This window comes from Aegilops tauschii, chromosome 1 (genome assembly GCF_002575655.3).
Source record: "Aegilops tauschii subsp. strangulata cultivar AL8/78 chromosome 1, Aet v6.0, whole genome shotgun sequence".
NCBI classification, from domain to species: Eukaryota; Viridiplantae; Streptophyta; class Magnoliopsida; order Poales; family Poaceae; genus Aegilops; species Aegilops tauschii.
Window position 1 is genome coordinate 269,442,129 of NC_053035.3, and position 18,156 is coordinate 269,460,284.

Below are 18,156 nucleotides of genomic sequence, written 5' to 3' on the forward strand. Positions count from 1 at the left end.
CCTTAGTAGTTTCCTTATTTTTACTAATTATCAAACTCCTAGGCAAGAAATTAAGAAATTCATTTGTAGCAAAAGGTTCCTTAATAATAGCGAAGAAATTGGGGTGAACACTTATTGATTTGAGATCCGCAGTTTCCTTACTAGAAGATTCACCCTTATTTTTAGGAACATACATAAATTTGGCAACTCTGGTAGTAGGAGGATTTGAAGTATTTCTCACGGCAGAAAAAGCAGGCCCTAAGTTGGTAATGATATCCTCAAGTTTACCAATTCTAGTGGAATCTTGATCTATGCTTTCATTAACTATGGGTTCTTTTTCTTTAAAAAAACTCAGAGTAACTCCTACCTTAGATCCATATTGAGTAATTTGGTTGCGGATCTTTTTATCCAAATTTTCAATCAACTCCACAGTGGCAACTTTATTTTCAATAATTACAAGCCTTTGCATCACGTGTTCAAAAGTTAAAATAGTTTCATTAACCAAAAGAGGTGGCAGGCCAAACAAATCTATCATAGCATTATAAGAATCAAAAGTATGGCTACCCAAGAAATTCCCTCCGGTAATGGTATCAAAAATATATCTATTCCAAGGAGTGATGCCTACATAAAAATTGTGAAGAAGAGCGGAAGAGATTGCTTCCTAGTGGATCTATTCTGCGCATTGCAAATTCTAGACCAAGCATCTTTTAAATTTTCTCCCTCCCTTTGTTTGAAATTAAGAACTTCATTCTCGGGAGTACTAACAATGATAGAAGGACTGACCATGACGGCGAAACAAATGATCTAACACACGGAGACACAAGAAGCAAGCGAAAAGAGGTGAACAAAAAAGGGCGAATAAAACGGCAAGGGTGAAGTGGGAGAGAGGAAAACGAGAGGCAAATGGCAAATAATGTAATGCGAGGGATAAGAGTTTGTGATGGGTACTTGGTATGTCTTGACTTGTGTGTAGATCTCCCCGGCAACGGTGCCAGAAATCCTTCTTGCTACCTCTTGAGCTTGCGTTGGTTTTCCCTTGAAGAGGAAAGGGTGATGCAGCAAAGTAGCGTAAGTATTTCCTTCAGTTTTTGGGAACCAAGGTATCAATCCAGTAGGAGACTACATGCAAATCCCTAGTACCTGCACAAACAAAAAAGAATCTTGCAACCAACACGATAAAAGGGGTTGTCAATCCCTTCAAGGCCTCTTGCAAAAGTGAGATCTGATAAAGATAATAAGATAAATATTTTTGGTATTTTTGTTGTATAGATAGAAAAGTAAAGATTGCAAAATAAACAGCGATAGAAATAGCAAATTGACGGAAGATTAATATGATGGAAAATAGACCCGGGGGCCATAGGTTTCACTAGTGGCTTCTCTCAAGATAGCATATTTTACGGTGGGTGAACAAATTACTGTCGAGCAATTGATAGAAAAGCGCATAGTTATGAGAATATCTAGGCATGATCATGTATATAGGCATCACGTCCGTGACAAGTAGACCGAAACGATTCTGCATCTACTACTATTACTCCACACATCGACCGCTATCCAGCATGCATCTAGAGTATTAAGTTCATAAGAACAGAGTAACACATTAGGCAAGAAGACATGATGTAGAGGAATAAACTCAAGCAATATGATATAAACCCCATCTTTTTATCCTCGATGGCAACAATACAATACGTGCCTTGCAGCCCCTGCTGTCACTGGGAAGGACACCGCAAGATTGAACCCAAAGCTAAGCACTTCTTCTATTGCAAGAAAGATCAATCTAGTAGGCCAAACCAAACTAATAGTTCAAAGAGACTTGCAAAGATATCAAATCATGCATATAAGAATTCAGAGAAGAATCAAATATTGTTCATAGATAATCTTGATCATAAACCCACAATTCATTGGATCTCGACAAACACACCATCAAAAGTATTACATCGAATAGATCTCCAAGAAGATCGAGGAGAACTTTGTATTGAGATCCAAAGAGAGAGAAGAAGCCATCTAGATAATAACTTTGGACCCGAAGGTCTTGTTGGAAATATGCCCTAGAGGCAATAATAAATGGTTATTATTATATTTCCTTGTTCATGATAATTGTCTATTGTTCATGCTATAATTGTGTTATCCGGAAATCGTAATACATGTGTGAATACATAGACCACAACATGTCCCTAGTGAGCCTCTAGTTGACTAGCTCGTTGATCAACAGATAGTCATGGTTTCCTGACTATGGACATTGGATGTCATTGATAACGGGATCACATAATTAGGAGAATGATGTGATGGACAAGACCCAATCCTAAGCATAGCACAAAGATCGTGTAGTTCGTTTGCTAGAGCTTTTCCAATGTCAAGTATCATTTCCTTAGACCATGAGATCGTGCAACTCCCGGATGCCGTAGGAGTGCTTTGGGTGTACCAAACGTCACAACGTAACTGGGTGACTATAAAGGTGCACTACGGGTATCTCCGAAAGTGTCTGTTGAGTTGGCACGGATCGAGACTGGGATTTGTCACTCCGTATGACGGAGAGGTATCTCTGGGCCCACTCGGTAATGCATCTTAATAATGAGCTCAATGTGACTAAGGAGTTAGCCACGGGATCATGCATTATGGTACGAGTAAAGTGACTTGCCGGTAACGAGATTGAACAAGGTATTGGGATACCGACGATTGAATCTCGGGCAAGTAACGTACCGATTGACAAAGGGAATTGTATACGGGATTGATTGAATCCTCGACATCGTGGTCCATCCGATGAGATCATCATGGAACATGTGGGAGCCAACATGGGTATCCCGATCCCGCTGTTGGTTATTGACCAGAGAGTCATCTCGGTCATGTATGCATGTCTCCCGAACCCGTAGGGTCTACACACTTAAGGTTCGGTGACGCTAGGGTTGTAGAGATATTAGTATGCGGAAACCCGAAAGTTGTTCGGAGTCCCGGATGAGATCCCGGACGTCACGAGGAGTTCCGGAATGGTCCGGAGGTGAAGAATTATATATAGGAAGTCCAGTTTCGGCCACCGGGAAAGTTTCGGGGGTTATCGGTATTGTACCGGGACCACCGGAAGGGTCCCGGGGGTCCACCGGGTGGGGCCACCTATCCCGGAGGGCCCCATGGGCTGAAGTGGGAAGGGAACCAGCTCTTAGTGGGCTGGGGCACCCCCCTTGGGCCTCCCCCTGCGCCTAGGGTTGGAAACCCTAGGGGTGGGGGCGCCCCACTTGCCTTGGGGGGCAAGTTTCCCCCTTGGCCGCCGCCCCCCATGTAGATGGGATCCCAGGGCCGGCGCCCCCCAGGGGGGCCTATATATAGTGGGGGGAGGGAGGGCAGCAGTACCACAGCCCCTGGCGCCTCCCTCTCCCCCTGCAACACCTCTCCCTCCCGCTTGTGCTTGGCGAAGCCCTGCCGGGATCCCCGCTACTTCCACCACCACGCCGTCGTGCTGCTGGATCTCCATCAACCTCTCCTTTCCCCTTGCTGGATCAAGAAGGAGGAGACGTCGATGCTCCGTACGTGTGTTGAACGCGGAGGTGCCGTCCGTTCGGCACTCGGTCATCGGTGATTTGGAAAACGACGAGTACGACTCCATCAACCCCGTTCACTTGAACGCTTCCGCTCGCGATCTACAAGGGTATGTAGATGCACTCCTTTCCCCTCGTTGCTAGTAGACTCCATAGATGGATCTTGGTGATGCGTAGAAAATTTTAAAATTCTGCAACGATCCCCAACAGTGGCATCATGAGCCAGGCCTATGCGTAGTTACTATGCACGAGTAGAACACAAAGCAGTTGTGGGCGTAGATGTTGTCAATTTTTCTAGCCACTACTAGTCTTATCTTGTTTCGGCGGTATTGTGGGATGAAGCAGCCCGGACCGACCTTACACGTACGCTTACGTGAGACAGGTTCCACCGACTGACATGCACTAGTTGCATAAGGTGGCTAGCGGGTGTCTGTCTCTCCCACTTTAGTCGGAACGGATTCGATGAAAAGGGTCCTTATGAAGGGTAAATAGAAATTGGCATATCACGTTGTGGTTTTACGTAGGTAAGAAACGTTCTTACTAGAAACCTATAGAAGCCACGTAAAAACTTGCAACAACAATTAGAGGACGTCTAACTTGTTTTTGCAGCATGTGCCTTGTGATGTGATATGGCCAGAAGATGTGATGAATGATATATGTGATGTATGAGATTGATCATATTCTTGTAATAGGAATCACGACTTGCATGTCGATGAGTATGACAATCGGCAGGAGCCATAGGAGTTGTCTTTATTTTTTGTATGACCTGCGTGTCATTGAATAACGCCATGTAAATTACTTTACTTTATTGCTAAACGCGTTAGCCATAGAAGTAGAAGTAATCGTTGGCGTGACAACTTCATGAAGACACAATGATGGAGATCATGATGATGGAGATCATGGTTTCATGCCGGTGACGAAGATGATCATGGCGCCCCGAAGATGGAGATCAAAGGAGCAAAATGATAATGGCCATATCATGTCACTATTTGATTACATGTGATGTTTATCATGTTTTGCATCTTATTTGCTTAGAACGACGGTAGTAAGTAAGATGATCCCTTATAATAATTTCAAGAAAGTGTTCCCCTAACTGTGCACCGTTGCGAAGGTTCGTTGTTTCGAAGCACCACGTGATGATCGGGTGTGATAGATCCTAACGTTCGCATACAACGGGTGTTGACGAGCCTAGCATGTACAGACATGGCCTCGGAACACACGCAATACACTTAGGTTGACTTGACGAGCCTAGCATGTACAGACATGGCCTCGGAACACGAAACACTGAAAGGTCGAGCATGAGTCGTATAGAAGATACGATCAACATGGAGATGTTCACCGATCTTGACTAGTCCGTCTCACGTGATGATCGGACACGGCCTAGTTAACTCGGATCATGTTTCACTTAGATGACTAGAGGGATGTCTATCTGAGTGGGAGTTCATTGAATAATTTGATTAGATGAACTTAATTATCATGAACTTAGTCTGAAATCTTTACAATATGTCTTGTAGATCAAATGGCCCACGTTGCCCTCAACTTCAACGCGTTCCTAGAGAAAACCAAGCTGAAAGATGATGGCAGCAACTATACGGACTGGGTCCGGAACCTGAGGATCATCCTCATAGCTGCCAAGAAAGATTATGTCCTAGAAGCACCGCTAGGTGATGCACCCATCCCAGAGAACCAAGACGTTATGAATGCTTGGCAATCACGTGCTGATGATTACTCCCTCGTTCAGTGCGGCATGCTTTACAGCTTAGAACCGGGGCTCCAAAAGCGTTTTGAGAAACATGGAGCATATGAGATGTTCGAAGAGCTGAAAATGGTTTTCCAAGCTCATGCCCGGGTCGAGAGATATGAAGTCTCCGACAAGTTCTTCAGTTGTAAAATGGAGGAAAATAGTTCTGTCAGTGAGCACATACTCAGAATGTCTGGGTTACACAACCGCTTGTCTCGGCTGGGAGTTAATCTCCCGGATGACGCGATCATTGACAGAATCCTTCAGTCGCTTCCACCAAGCTACAAGAGCTTTGTGATGAACTTCAATATGCAGGGGATGGAAAAGACCATCCCTGAGGTATATTCAATGCTGAAATCAGCGGAGGTAGAGATCAGAAAAGAACATCAAGTGTTGATGGTGAATAAAACCACTAAGTTCAAGAAAGGCAAGGGTAAGAAGAACTTCAAGAAAGACGGCAAGGGATTTGCCGCGCCCGGTAAGCCAGTTGCCGGGAAGAAGTCAAAGAATGGACCCAAGCCTGAGACTGAGTGCTTTTATTGCAAGGGAAGTGGTCACTGGAAGCGGAACTGTCCCAAATACTTAGCGGACAAGAAGGCCGGCAACACCAAAGGTATATGTGATATACATGTAATTGATGTGTACCTTACCAGTACTCGTAGTAGCTCCTGGGTATTTGATACCGGTGCGGTTGGTCATATTTGTAACTCAAAACAGGAACTGCGTAATAAGCGGAGACTGGCAAAGGACGAGGTGACGATGCGCGTCGGGAATGGTTCCAAGGTCGATGTGATCGCCGTCGGCACGCTACCTCTGCATTTACCTACGGGATTAGTTTTAAACCTCAATAATTGTTATTTAGTGCCAGCTTTGAGCATGAACATTGTATCTGGATCTCGTTTAATTCGAGATGGCTACTCATTTAAATCCGAGAATAATGGTTGTTCTATTTATATGAGAGATATGTTTTATGGTCATGCCCCGCTGGTCAATGGTTTATTCTTGATGAATCTCGAACATGATGTTACACATATTCATAGTGTGAATACCAAAAGATGTAAAGTTGATAACGATAGTCCCACATACTTGTGGCACTGCCACCTTGGTCACATTGGTGTCAAACGGATGAAGAAGCTCCATGCAGATGGACTTTTGGAGTCTCTTGATTACGAATCATTTGACACGTGCGAACCATGCCTCATGGGTAAGATGACCAAGACTCCGTTCTCCGGAACAATGGAGCGAGCAACCAACTTATAGGAAATCATACATACTGATGTGTGCGGTCCAATGAGTGTTGAGGCTCGCGGTGGCTATCGTTATGTTCTCACTCTCACTGATGATTTAAGTAGATATGGGTATGTCTACCTAATGAAACACAAGTCTGAAACCTTTGAAAAGTTCAAGGAATTCCAGAGTGAGGTTGAGAATCAACGTGACAGAAAAATAAAGTTCCTGCGATCAGATCGTGGAGGGGAATATTTAAGTCACGAATTTGGCACACACTTAAGGAAATGTGGAATCGTTTCACAACTCACGCCGCCTGTAACACCTCAGCGAAATGGTGTATCCGAACGTCGTAATCGCACTCTATTGGATATGGTGCGATCTATGATGTCTCTTACCGATCTACCGCTCTCATTTTGGGGCTATGCTTTAGAGACTGCCGCATTCACTTTAAATAGGGCTCCATCGAAATCCGTTGAGACGACACCGTATGAATTATGGTTTGGGAAGAAACCTAAGCTGTCGTTTCTAAAAGTTTGGGGATGTGATGCTTATGTCAAGAAACTTCAACCTGAAAAGCTCGAACCCAAGTCGGAAAAATGCGTCTTCATAGGATACCCTAAGGAAACCATTGGGTATACCTTCTACCTAAGATCCAAAGGCAAGATCTTTGTTGCCAAGAATGGGTCCTTTCTGGAGAAAGAGTTTCTCTCGAAAGAATTAAGTGGGAGGAAAGTGGAACTTGATGAGGTGATAGTCACCCCTTCCGAACCAGAAAGTAGCGCAGCGCGGGAAGATGTTCCTGTGGTGCCTACACCGACTGGGGAGGAAGTTAATGATGATGATCATGAAGCTTCGGATCAAGTTACTGCTGAACTTCGTAGGTCCACAAGGACACGTTCCGCACCAGAGTGGTACGGCAACCCTGTCCTGGAAATCATGTTGTTAGACAACGGTGAACCTTCAAACTATGAAGAGGCGATGGCGGGCCCGGATTCCAACAAATGGCTTGAAGCCATGCAATCCGAGATAGGATCCATGCATGAAAATGAAGTATGGACTTTGACTGACTTGCCCGATGATCGGCGAGCCATAGAAAATAAATGGATCTTTAAGAAGAAGACAGACGCGGATGGTAATGTGACCATCTATAAGGCTCGACTTGTCGCTAAGGGTTATCGACAAGTTCAAGGGGTTGACTACGATGAGGCTTTCTCACCCGTAGCGAAGCTGAAGTCCGTCCGAATCATGTTAGCAATTGCCGCATTCTATGATTATGAGATATGGCAAATGGACGTCAAAACGGCATTCCTTAACGGCTTTCTTAAGGAAGAATTGTATATGATGCAGCCGGAAGGTTTTGTCGATGCTAAGAGTGCTAACAAGGTATGCAAGCTCCAGCGCTCCATCTATGGGCTGGTGCAAGCATCTTGGAGTTGGAACATTCGATTTGATGAGATGATCAAAGCGTTTGGGTTTACACGGACTTATGGAGAAGCCTGTGTTTACAAGAAAGTGAGTGGGAGCTCCGTGGCATTTCTCATATTATATGTGGATGACATACTATTGATGGGAAATGATATAGAATTCTTGGAAAGTATAAAGGCCTACTTGAATAAGTGTTTTTCAATGAAGGACCTTGGAGAAGCTGCTTATATATTAGGCATCAAGATCTATAGAGATAGATTGAGACGCCTCATTGGTCTTTCACAGAGTACGTACCTTGACAAGATATTGAAGAAGTTCAATATGGATCAGTCCAAGAAGGGGTTCTTGCCTGTATTGCAAGGTGTGCAATTGAGCACGGCTCAATGCCCAACCACGGCAGAAGATAGAGAAAAGATGAGTGTCATCCCCTATGCCTCGGCCATAGGGTCTATTATGTATGCCATGCTGTGTACCAGACCTGATGTAAACCTTGCCGTAAGTTTGGTAGGAAGGTACCAAAGTAATCCCGGCATGGAACACTGGAGAGCGGCCAAGAACATCCTGAAGTACCTGAAAAGGACTAAGGATATGTTTCTCATTTATGGAGGTGACGAAGAGCTCGTCGTAAAGGGTTACGTCGACGCTAGCTTCGACACAGATCTGGATGACTCGAAGTCACAAACCGGATACGTGTATATTTTGAATGGAGGGGCAGTAAGCTGGTGCAGTTGCAAGCAAAGCGTCGTGGCGGGATCTACATGTGAAGCGGAGTACATGCCAGCCTCAGAGGCAGCACAGGAAGCAATCTGGATAAAGGAGTTCATTACCGACCTAGGGGTGATTCCCAATGCGTCGGGCCCGATGACTCTCTTCTGTGACAACACTGGAGCTATTGCCCTTGCCAAGGAGCCCAGGTTTCACAGGAAGACCAGGCATATCAAGAGTCGCTTCAACTCCATTCGTGAAAGAGTTCAAAATGGAGACATAGATATTTGTAAAGTACATACGGACCTGAATGTAGCAGATCCGTTGACTAAACCTCTCCCTAGAGCAAAACATGATCAACACCAGAACTCTATGGGTGTTCAATTCATCACAATGTAACTAGATTATTGACTCTAGTGCAAGTGGGAGACTGTTGGAAATATGCCCTAGCGGCAATAATAAATGGTTATTATTATATTTCCTTGTTCATGATAATTGTCTATTGTTCATGCTATAATTGTGTTATCCGGAAATCGTAATACATGTGTGAATACATAGACCACAACATGTCCCTAGTGAGCCTCTAGTTGACTAGCTCGTTGATCAACAGATAGTCATGGTTTCCTGACTATGGACATTGGATGTCATTGATAACGGGATCACATCATTAGGAGAATGATGTGATGGACAAGACCCAATCCTAAGCATAGCACAAAGATCGTGTAGTTCGTTTGCTAGAGCTTTTCCAATGTCAAGTATCATTTCCTTAGACCATGAGATCCTGCAACTCCCGGATGCCGTAGGAGTGCTTTGGGTGTACCAAACGTCACAACGTAACTGGGTGACTATAAAGGTGCACTACGGGTATCTCCGAAAGTGTCTGTTGAGTTGGCACGGATCGAGACTGGGATTTGTCACTCCGTATGACGGAGAGGTATCTCTGGGCCCACTCAGTAATGCATCATCATAATGAGCTCAATGTGACTAAGGAGTTAGCCATGAGATCATGCATTACGGTACGAGTAAAGTGACTTGCCGGTAACGAGATTGAACAAGGTATTGGGATACCGATGATCGAATCTCGGGCAAGTAACGTACCGATTGACAAAGGGAATTGTATACGGGATTGATTGAATCCTCGACATCGTGGTTCATCCGATGAGATCATCGTGGAACATGTGGGAGCCAACATGGGTATCCAGATTCCGCTGTTGGTTATTGACCGGAGAGTCGTCTCGGTCATGTCTGCATGTCTCCCGAACCCGTAGGGTCTACACACTTAAGGTTCGGTGACGCTAGGGTTGTAGAGATATTAGTATGCGGAAACCCGAAAGTTGTTTGGAGTCTCGGATGAGATCCCGGACGTCACGAGGAGTTCCAGAATGGTCCGGAGGTGAAGAATTATATATAGGAAGTCCAGTTTCGGCCACCGGGAAAGTTTTGGGGGTTATCGGTATTGTACCGGGACCACTAGAAGGGTCCCGGGGGTCCACCGGGTGGGGCCACCTATCCCGGAGGGCCCCATGGGCTGAAGTGGGAAGGTAACAAGCCCTTAGTGGGCTGGGGCGCCCCCCTTGGGCCTCCCCCTGCGCCTAGGGTTGGAAACCCTAGGGGTGGGGGGCGCCCCACTTGCCTTGGGGGGCAAGTTTCCCCCTTGGCCGCCGCCCCCCATGTAGATGGGATCCCAGGGCCGGTGCCCCCCTAGGGGGGGGGGCTATATATAGTGGGGGGAAGGAGGGCAGCAGTACCACAGCCCCTGACGCCTCCCTCTCCCCCTGCAACACCTCTCCCTCCCGCTTGCGCTTGGCGAAGCCTTGCCGGGATCCCCGCTACTTCCACCACCACGCCGTCGTGCTGCTGGATCTCCATCAACCTCTCCTTTCCCCTTGCTGGATCAAGAAGGAGGAGACGTCGCTGCTCCATACATGTGTTGAACGCGGAGGTGCCGTCCGTTCGGCACTCGGTCATCGGTGATTTGGATCACGACGAGTACGACTCCATCAACCCCGTTCTCTTGAACGCTTCCGCTCGTGATCTACAAGGGTATGTAGATGCACTCCTTTCCCCTCGTTGCTAGTAGACTCCATAGATGGATCTTGGTGATGCATAGAAAATTTTAAAATTCTGCAACGATCCCCAACAGGTTTGTGGTAAACTACTCACACATCATCGGAGAGGCTATGGTGTTGATGTAGAAGCCCTCCGTGATCGATTCCCCCTCCGACGGAGCACCGGAAAAGGCCCCAATATGGGATCTCACGGCTACAGAAGGTTGCAGCGGTGGAAAAAGTGTTTCGTGGCTCCCCCCGATGTTTTCAGGGTATAAGAGTATATATAGGCGAAAGAAGTAGGTCGGTGGAGCTACGTGGGGCCCATGAGGGTGGGGGGCGCGCCCTCCTACCTCGTGGCTTCCTTGACGTCCACTCCAAGTCTCCTGGATTGCGTTTGTTCCAAAAACGATCCTCGCAAAGGTTTCATTCCGTTTGGACTCCGTTTGATATTCCTTTTCTGCGAAACACTGAAATAGGAAAAAAACAGCAATTTGCACTAGGCCTTCGGTTAATAGGTTTAGTCCCAAAAATAATATAAAAAACTATATTAAAGCCCATTAAACATCCAAAACATATAATATAATAGCATGGAACAATAAAAAATTGTAGATACGTTGGAGACGTATCGCCCACTTATCTGTGTTTGTGTTTCAGTCACTCACGCAACGCAAACAATAAGCAATCCATGAACATATTGCAAAACCTACAGCGGGGATCCCTCACGCTTGCGCGACATGGAGGGCACCATAAGATAGCACCAATAATAAAACATGCAACTCAAACCAATCTATATCATCAATCAACCCGAAAGACAAAGGAAATCTACTCAAAACATCATAGGATGGCAACACATCATTAGATCATAATATGTGGCGTAAAGCACCATGTTCAAGTTGGGGATTACAGCGGGGTGCGGGAGAGTGGACCGTGTAAAAGAGATGAGGATGGTGATGATGACTGTGATGTTGATGAAGACGATCACCGCGGCGATGGTTCCCGTGATGGCACTCCGACGCCACCAAGAGAGAGGGGGAGCGGTTCTCCCCTTTGTGCTTCCTCCTCCATGGCCTCCCCCTTAGATGGGGAAAGGTTCTCCCTCTGGTCCTTGGCCTCCATGACGATGGTGACCCCTCCAGCTTCCTCCTCCATGGCCTCTGGTGATGTTGGCCCCCTCTGGCAGGGTGCTAGAGAGGGCCTAGATTGGTTTTTCGTGGCTACACAGGCTTACAGCGACGAAACTCCCGATCTCCCTTTTCTTCTGTTTTTTGGATTTATAGGAGGGGTTGGCGCCGGTTTCATGTCAGGGGCCCCACGAGGCGACGACAAGGACAGAGGGCGCGTCCCCACCCTTGTGGTGGCCCCAGGACTCCTCTTCCATATCTTTTTCTTCCATTATTTTTTATATTTTCTAGAAAAATTCTCCGTTAATTTTCAACTCGTTCCGAGAACTTTTATTTCTGCACAAAAACAACACCACGGTAGTTCTGCTGAAAACAGCGTCAGTACGGGTTAGTTCTAATCAAATCATACCAAAATCATATGGAATTGTTGTAAACATGGCATGAATACTTCATAAATTATAGATACATCGGAGACGTATCAACCATCGCTCGTCCCCGACCGCCACTCATAAGGAAGACAATCAAAAATAAATCATGCTCTGACTTCATCACATAACGGTTCACCATACATGCATGCTACGGGAATCACAAACTTTAACACAAGTATTTCTACCAATCCACAATTGCTTACTGGCATGACTCTAAAATCACCATCTTTATATCGCAAAATTATTGCAAGGAATCAAACATATCAAATTCAGTGATCTACAAGTTTTATGTAGGATTTTATGACTAACCATGTGAATGACCAATTCCTATTGACTCTCTAAATAGATATAAGTAAAGCAAGATAGTTTAATTCTTTCTACAAAATATATGCCCACGCTTTAAAAAATATAAGTGATGCAAAAGAGCATTCTACAAATGACAGTTTTCTATGCATAGAGAAACAGGCAATCCAAACTTCAAATGATATAAGTGAAGCACATGAAGCATTCTATAAAGCCATACCCAAAAGATAGAAGTGAAGTGCAAAGAGCATTCTATAAATCAACCAAGGACTATCTCATACCAGCATGGTGCATTTATTAAAAGAAAAATAAAAAGGCACACGACGCTCCAAGATTTACGAATATCATGTGACGAATAAAAATATAACTCCAAGTAAAATTACCGATGATTGTTAGAAGAAGTGCTTGGGAGTCCTTGAATATTACCTTGGGGTGCCTCAGGCATCCCCAAGCTTAGGCTCTTGCCACTCCTTATTTCTTCATCCATCGTGATCTCACCCAAAACTTGAAAACTTCAATCACACAAAACTTAACAAAACCCTCGTGAGATCCGTTAGTATAATAAAGCAAATTACCACTTTAAGTACTATTGCAGACCCATTCATATTATAGTTTTGCATTATAACTACTGTACTCTAACTTCTCCATGGCTTATACGATGATAAAATCCACAGTTCCATCAAAACACGCAAAACAATGCATCAAAAACAGAATCTGTCAAAAACAGAACAGTCCGTAGCAATCTGAACATCAACCATACTTCTGTACCTCTAAGAATTCTGAAAAATTAGGAAAAACATAAACAATTTGCATAGCAGTACTGTGTAAAAATTTCAGAAACATTCAACGTTCCAGTAACAAATGAAAAATCACGCACTACAGCCAAAGTTTCTGTTTTTGCACTACACAAACCAAACAAGCAATCTAATCATCCTAAAGGTAAATCTTGGCACATTATTTTAATAATACAATGAATTTGTACAAGGGGATAATTATTTTTATTGAAAAGTTTCTGTAATCGAGATTCACAAAGTTTCCATGGGCATGGACAAAGTTCAAGGAGGCCCCCCACTTCAACGGTGTTCGTCTTTCTCACTTTCACTTTTCTTGTTGAAAAGTTTTAGGTTCCCCACTTTATTTTTTTTGTTTATAAACTTTTTAAATCACTCAACAGAAATAAATGACTCTCTAAAACTTTCGGGTTTGTCTCCCTGGCAGCGCTTTTTTTAAAGCCATTAAGCTAGGCATAAAGTGCTCAAGTAATGGATCCACAGGGATCCCAAGGTATATCAAAGCCAATTTTAATTAATAATGATTTGTAATTTAGTAGTGAGCCCAAAGTAATATATTTCATGCAACAATGAAGTCTAACTCTGTTCCTATGCATCGGCATGTCATAAAGAACAATTCACGCACATCAAGTAAAGGCCAATACATAGCATAAATAGTTTCTTGCAATTTTATCATACTGTAAACATAGAGAGGTGGAGATGTAGTTCCTCTCTCATAATAATTGCAGGAAGGAGCAGCAAGCACATGCATATTATATCTATCAAAATCATCATGTGTAGTAGTAAAACGCAACCCATCAATATAATCCTTAATAAGCGCAAACTTCTCCGATATAGTGTAGTTGGAAGAATTCAAAAAGATAATAGGACTATCATGCATGGGTGCAATAGCAACAATTTCATTCTTAACATAAGGAACTATAGCAAGTTCATCTCCATAAGCATAATTCATATTGGCATCATGGCCACAAGCATAGCAAGCATCAAGTTCATCAAAAAGGGATATTTCAAATGAATCAAAGGGATGATAGCAATTATCATAGCAATCATCCTTCGGTAAGCACGAAGAGAAATTAAACAATGTATGAGTATAAGAGTTACTCTCATTAGAAGGTGGGCACGGGTAGCTAATCCGCTCTTCCTCCTTTTGTTCTTCGCTCTCCTCGTCATCTTTTTCAACCAATGAGCTCACATTGTCATCAATTTCTTCTTCCATAGATTCCTGCAAAATATTAGTATCCTCTTGGACAGCGGAGGAGTCCTCAATATATGGTTTAACGTAAGCATTAGAAGCATAATTCTCATAGCAATATTTAAGTATGGCAAATTTTTCAGATTTGTAAAGAGTAGCATCATACTTTTCAATCAAAGAAGCAATTTCATAAGCACCCTTAAAAGCAACAAATTCTTCAATTTGTTCAACATGATAGTAATTATAAACACCGTTGGCATAAAAAGATAAGATTTCATTATCACTATACTCACATTGGTAGGGAAGGTGTTTCTTAGGGTCTTCAGAACAAAAAGTTGTTGGGGAACGCATTATTTCAAAATTTTCCTACGATCACGTAAGATCTATCTAGGAGATAAATAGCAACAAGAGGGGAGAGTGTGTCCACGTACCCTCGTAGACCGAAAGCGAAAGCGTTTAGTAACACGGTTGATGTAGTCGAACTTCTTCGCGATCCAACCGATCCAAGCACTGAACGTACGGCACCTCCGCGTTCAGCACATGTTCAGCTTGATGACGTCCCTCGAGCTCTTGATTCAGTTGAGGCCGAGGGAGAGTTCCGTCAGCACGATGGCGTGGTGACGGTGATGATGAAGTTACCGGCGAGGGCTTCGCCTAAGCACTACGGCGATATGATCGAGGTGTGTAACTGTGGAGGGGGGCACCGCACACGGCTAAGAGAAACTTGTGTGTCCTGTGGGGTGCCCCCTCCCACATATATAAAGGAGGGGGAGGAGGAGGAGGCTGGCCAAGGGGGGCGCGCGCCATGGGGAGTCCAACTAGGATTCCCAATCCTAGTTGGAGTCCCCTTCCTTCCAAGAGAGGGAGAAGGAGGGAAGGAGGAAGAGGGGAGAAGGAAAGAGGGAGCGCCGCCCCCTCCCTAGTCCAATTCGGACTGGCCATGGGGGGCACGACCTCCCTTGTGGCCCTCCTCTCCTTTCCACTACCGCCCATGAAGGCCCATGAACTTCCCCGGGGGGTTCCGGTAACCCCCGGTACGCCGAAACTTATCCGAAACGACCCGAACCATTCGGGTGTCCGAATGTAACCTTACAATATATGAATCTCTATGTCTCAACCATTTCGAGACTCCTCGTCATGTCCGTGATCTCATCCGGGACTCCGAACAAACTTCAGTCATCAAATCACATAACTCATAATACAAATCGTCATCGAACGTTAAGCGTGCGGACCCTACGGGTTCGAGAACCATATAGACATGACTGAGACACATCTCCGGTCAATAACCAATAGCAGAACCTAGATGCTCATATTGGCTCCTACATATTCTACGGAGATCTTTATCGGTCAAACTGCATAACAACATACGTTGTTCCCTTTGTCATCGGTATGTTACTTGCCCGAGATTCGATCGTCGGTATCATCATACCTAGTTCAATCTCATTACCGGAAAGTCTCTTTACTCGTTCCGTAATGCATCATCCCGTAACTAACTCATTAGTCACATTGCTTGCAAGGCTTATAGTCATGTGCATTACCAAGGGGGCCCAGAGATACCTCTCCGAAACACGGAGAGACAAATCCTAATCTCGATCTATGCCAACGCAAAAAACACCATCGGAGACACCTGTAGAGCATCTTTATAATCACCCAGTTGCGTTGTGACGTTTGATAGCACACTAAGTGTTCCTCCGGTATTCGGGAGTTGGATAATCTCATAGTCATAGGAACATGTGTAAGTCATGAAGAAAGCAATAACAATAAACTAAACGATCATAGTGCTAAGCTAAAGGATGGGTCTTGTCCATCACATCATTCTCTAATGATGTGATCCCATTCATCAAATGACAACACATGTCTATGGCTAGGAAACTTAACCATCTTTTATTAACGAGCTAGTCAAATAGAGGCATACTAGGGACACTCTATTTGTCTATGTATTCACACATGTACTAAGTTTCCAGTTAATACAATTCTAGTATGAATAATAAACATTTATCACGATATAAGGAAATATAAATAACAACTTTATTATTGCCTCTAGGGCATATTTCCTTCAGTCTCCCACTTGCACTAGAGTCAATAATCTAGATTACATAGTAATGATTCTAACACCCATGGAGTCTTGCTGCTGATCATGTTTTGCTCGTGAGAGAGGCTTAGTCAACGGGTCTGCAACATTCAGATCCGTATGTATTTTGCAAATCTCTATGTCTCCCTCCTTGACTTGATCGCAGATGGAATTGAAGCGTCTCTTGATGTGTTTGGTTCTCTTGTGAAATCTAGATTCCTTCGCCAAGGCAATTGCTCCAGTATTGTCACAAAAGATTTTCATTGGACCCGATGCACTAGCTATGACACCTAGATCAGACATTAACTCCTTCATCCAGACTCCTTCATTTGCTGCTTCTGAAGCAGCTATGTACTCGGCTTCACACGTAGATCCCGCCACGACGCTTTGCTTAGAATTGCACTAACTGACAGCTCCACCATTCAATATAAATACGTATCCGGTTTGTGACTTAGAGTCATCCGAATCAGTGTCAAAGCTTGCATCAACGTAACCATTTACGATGATATCTTTGTCACCTCCATAAACGAGAAACATATCCTTAGTCCTTTTCAGGTATTTCAGGATGTTCTTGACCGCTGTCCAGTGATCCACTCATGGATTACTTTGGTACCTCCCTGATAAACTAATAGCAAGGCACACATCAGGTCTGGTACACAGCATTGCATACATGATAGAACCTATGGCTGAGGCATAGGGAATGACTTTCATTTTCTCTCTCTCTTCTACAGTGGTCGGGCATTGAGTCTGACTCAACTTCACACCTTGTAACACAGGCAAGAACCCTTTCTTTGCCTGATCCATTTTGAACTTCTTCAAAACTTTATCAAGGTATGTGCTTTGTGAAAGTCCAATTAAGCGTCTTGATCTATCTCTATAGATCTTGATGCCCAATATATAAGCAGATTCACCGAGGTCCTTCATTGAAAAATTCTTATTCAAGTATCCTTTATGCTATCCAGAAATTCCGTATCATTTCCGCTCAACAATATGTCATCCACGTATAATATCAGAAATGCTACAGAGCTCCACTCACTTTCTTGTCAATACAGGCTTCTCCAAAAGTCTGTATAAAACCATATGCTTTGATCACACTATCAAAGCGTATATTCCAACTCCGAGAGGCTTGCACCAGTCCATAAATGGATCGCTGGAGCTTGCACACTTTGTTAGCATCTTTAGGATCGACAAAACCTTCTGGTTGCATCATATACAACTCTTCTTTAAGATATCCATTAAGGAATTCAGTTTTGACATCCATTTGCCAAATTTCATAATCATAAAATGTGGCAATTGCTAACATGATTCAGACAGACTTGAAGATCCATTTATTCTCTATGGCTTGCCGATCATTGGGAAAGTCAACCAAAGTCCACACTTTGTTCTCATACATGGATCCCATCTCAGATTTCATGGCCTCAAGCCATTTCGCGGAATCTGGGCTCATCATCGCTTCCTCATAGTTCGTAGGTTCGTCATGGTCAAGTAACATCACCTCCAGAACAGGATTACCGTACCACTCTGGTGCGGAACTTACTCTGGTTGACCTACGAGGTTCAGTAGTAACTTGATCTGAAGTTTCATGATCATCA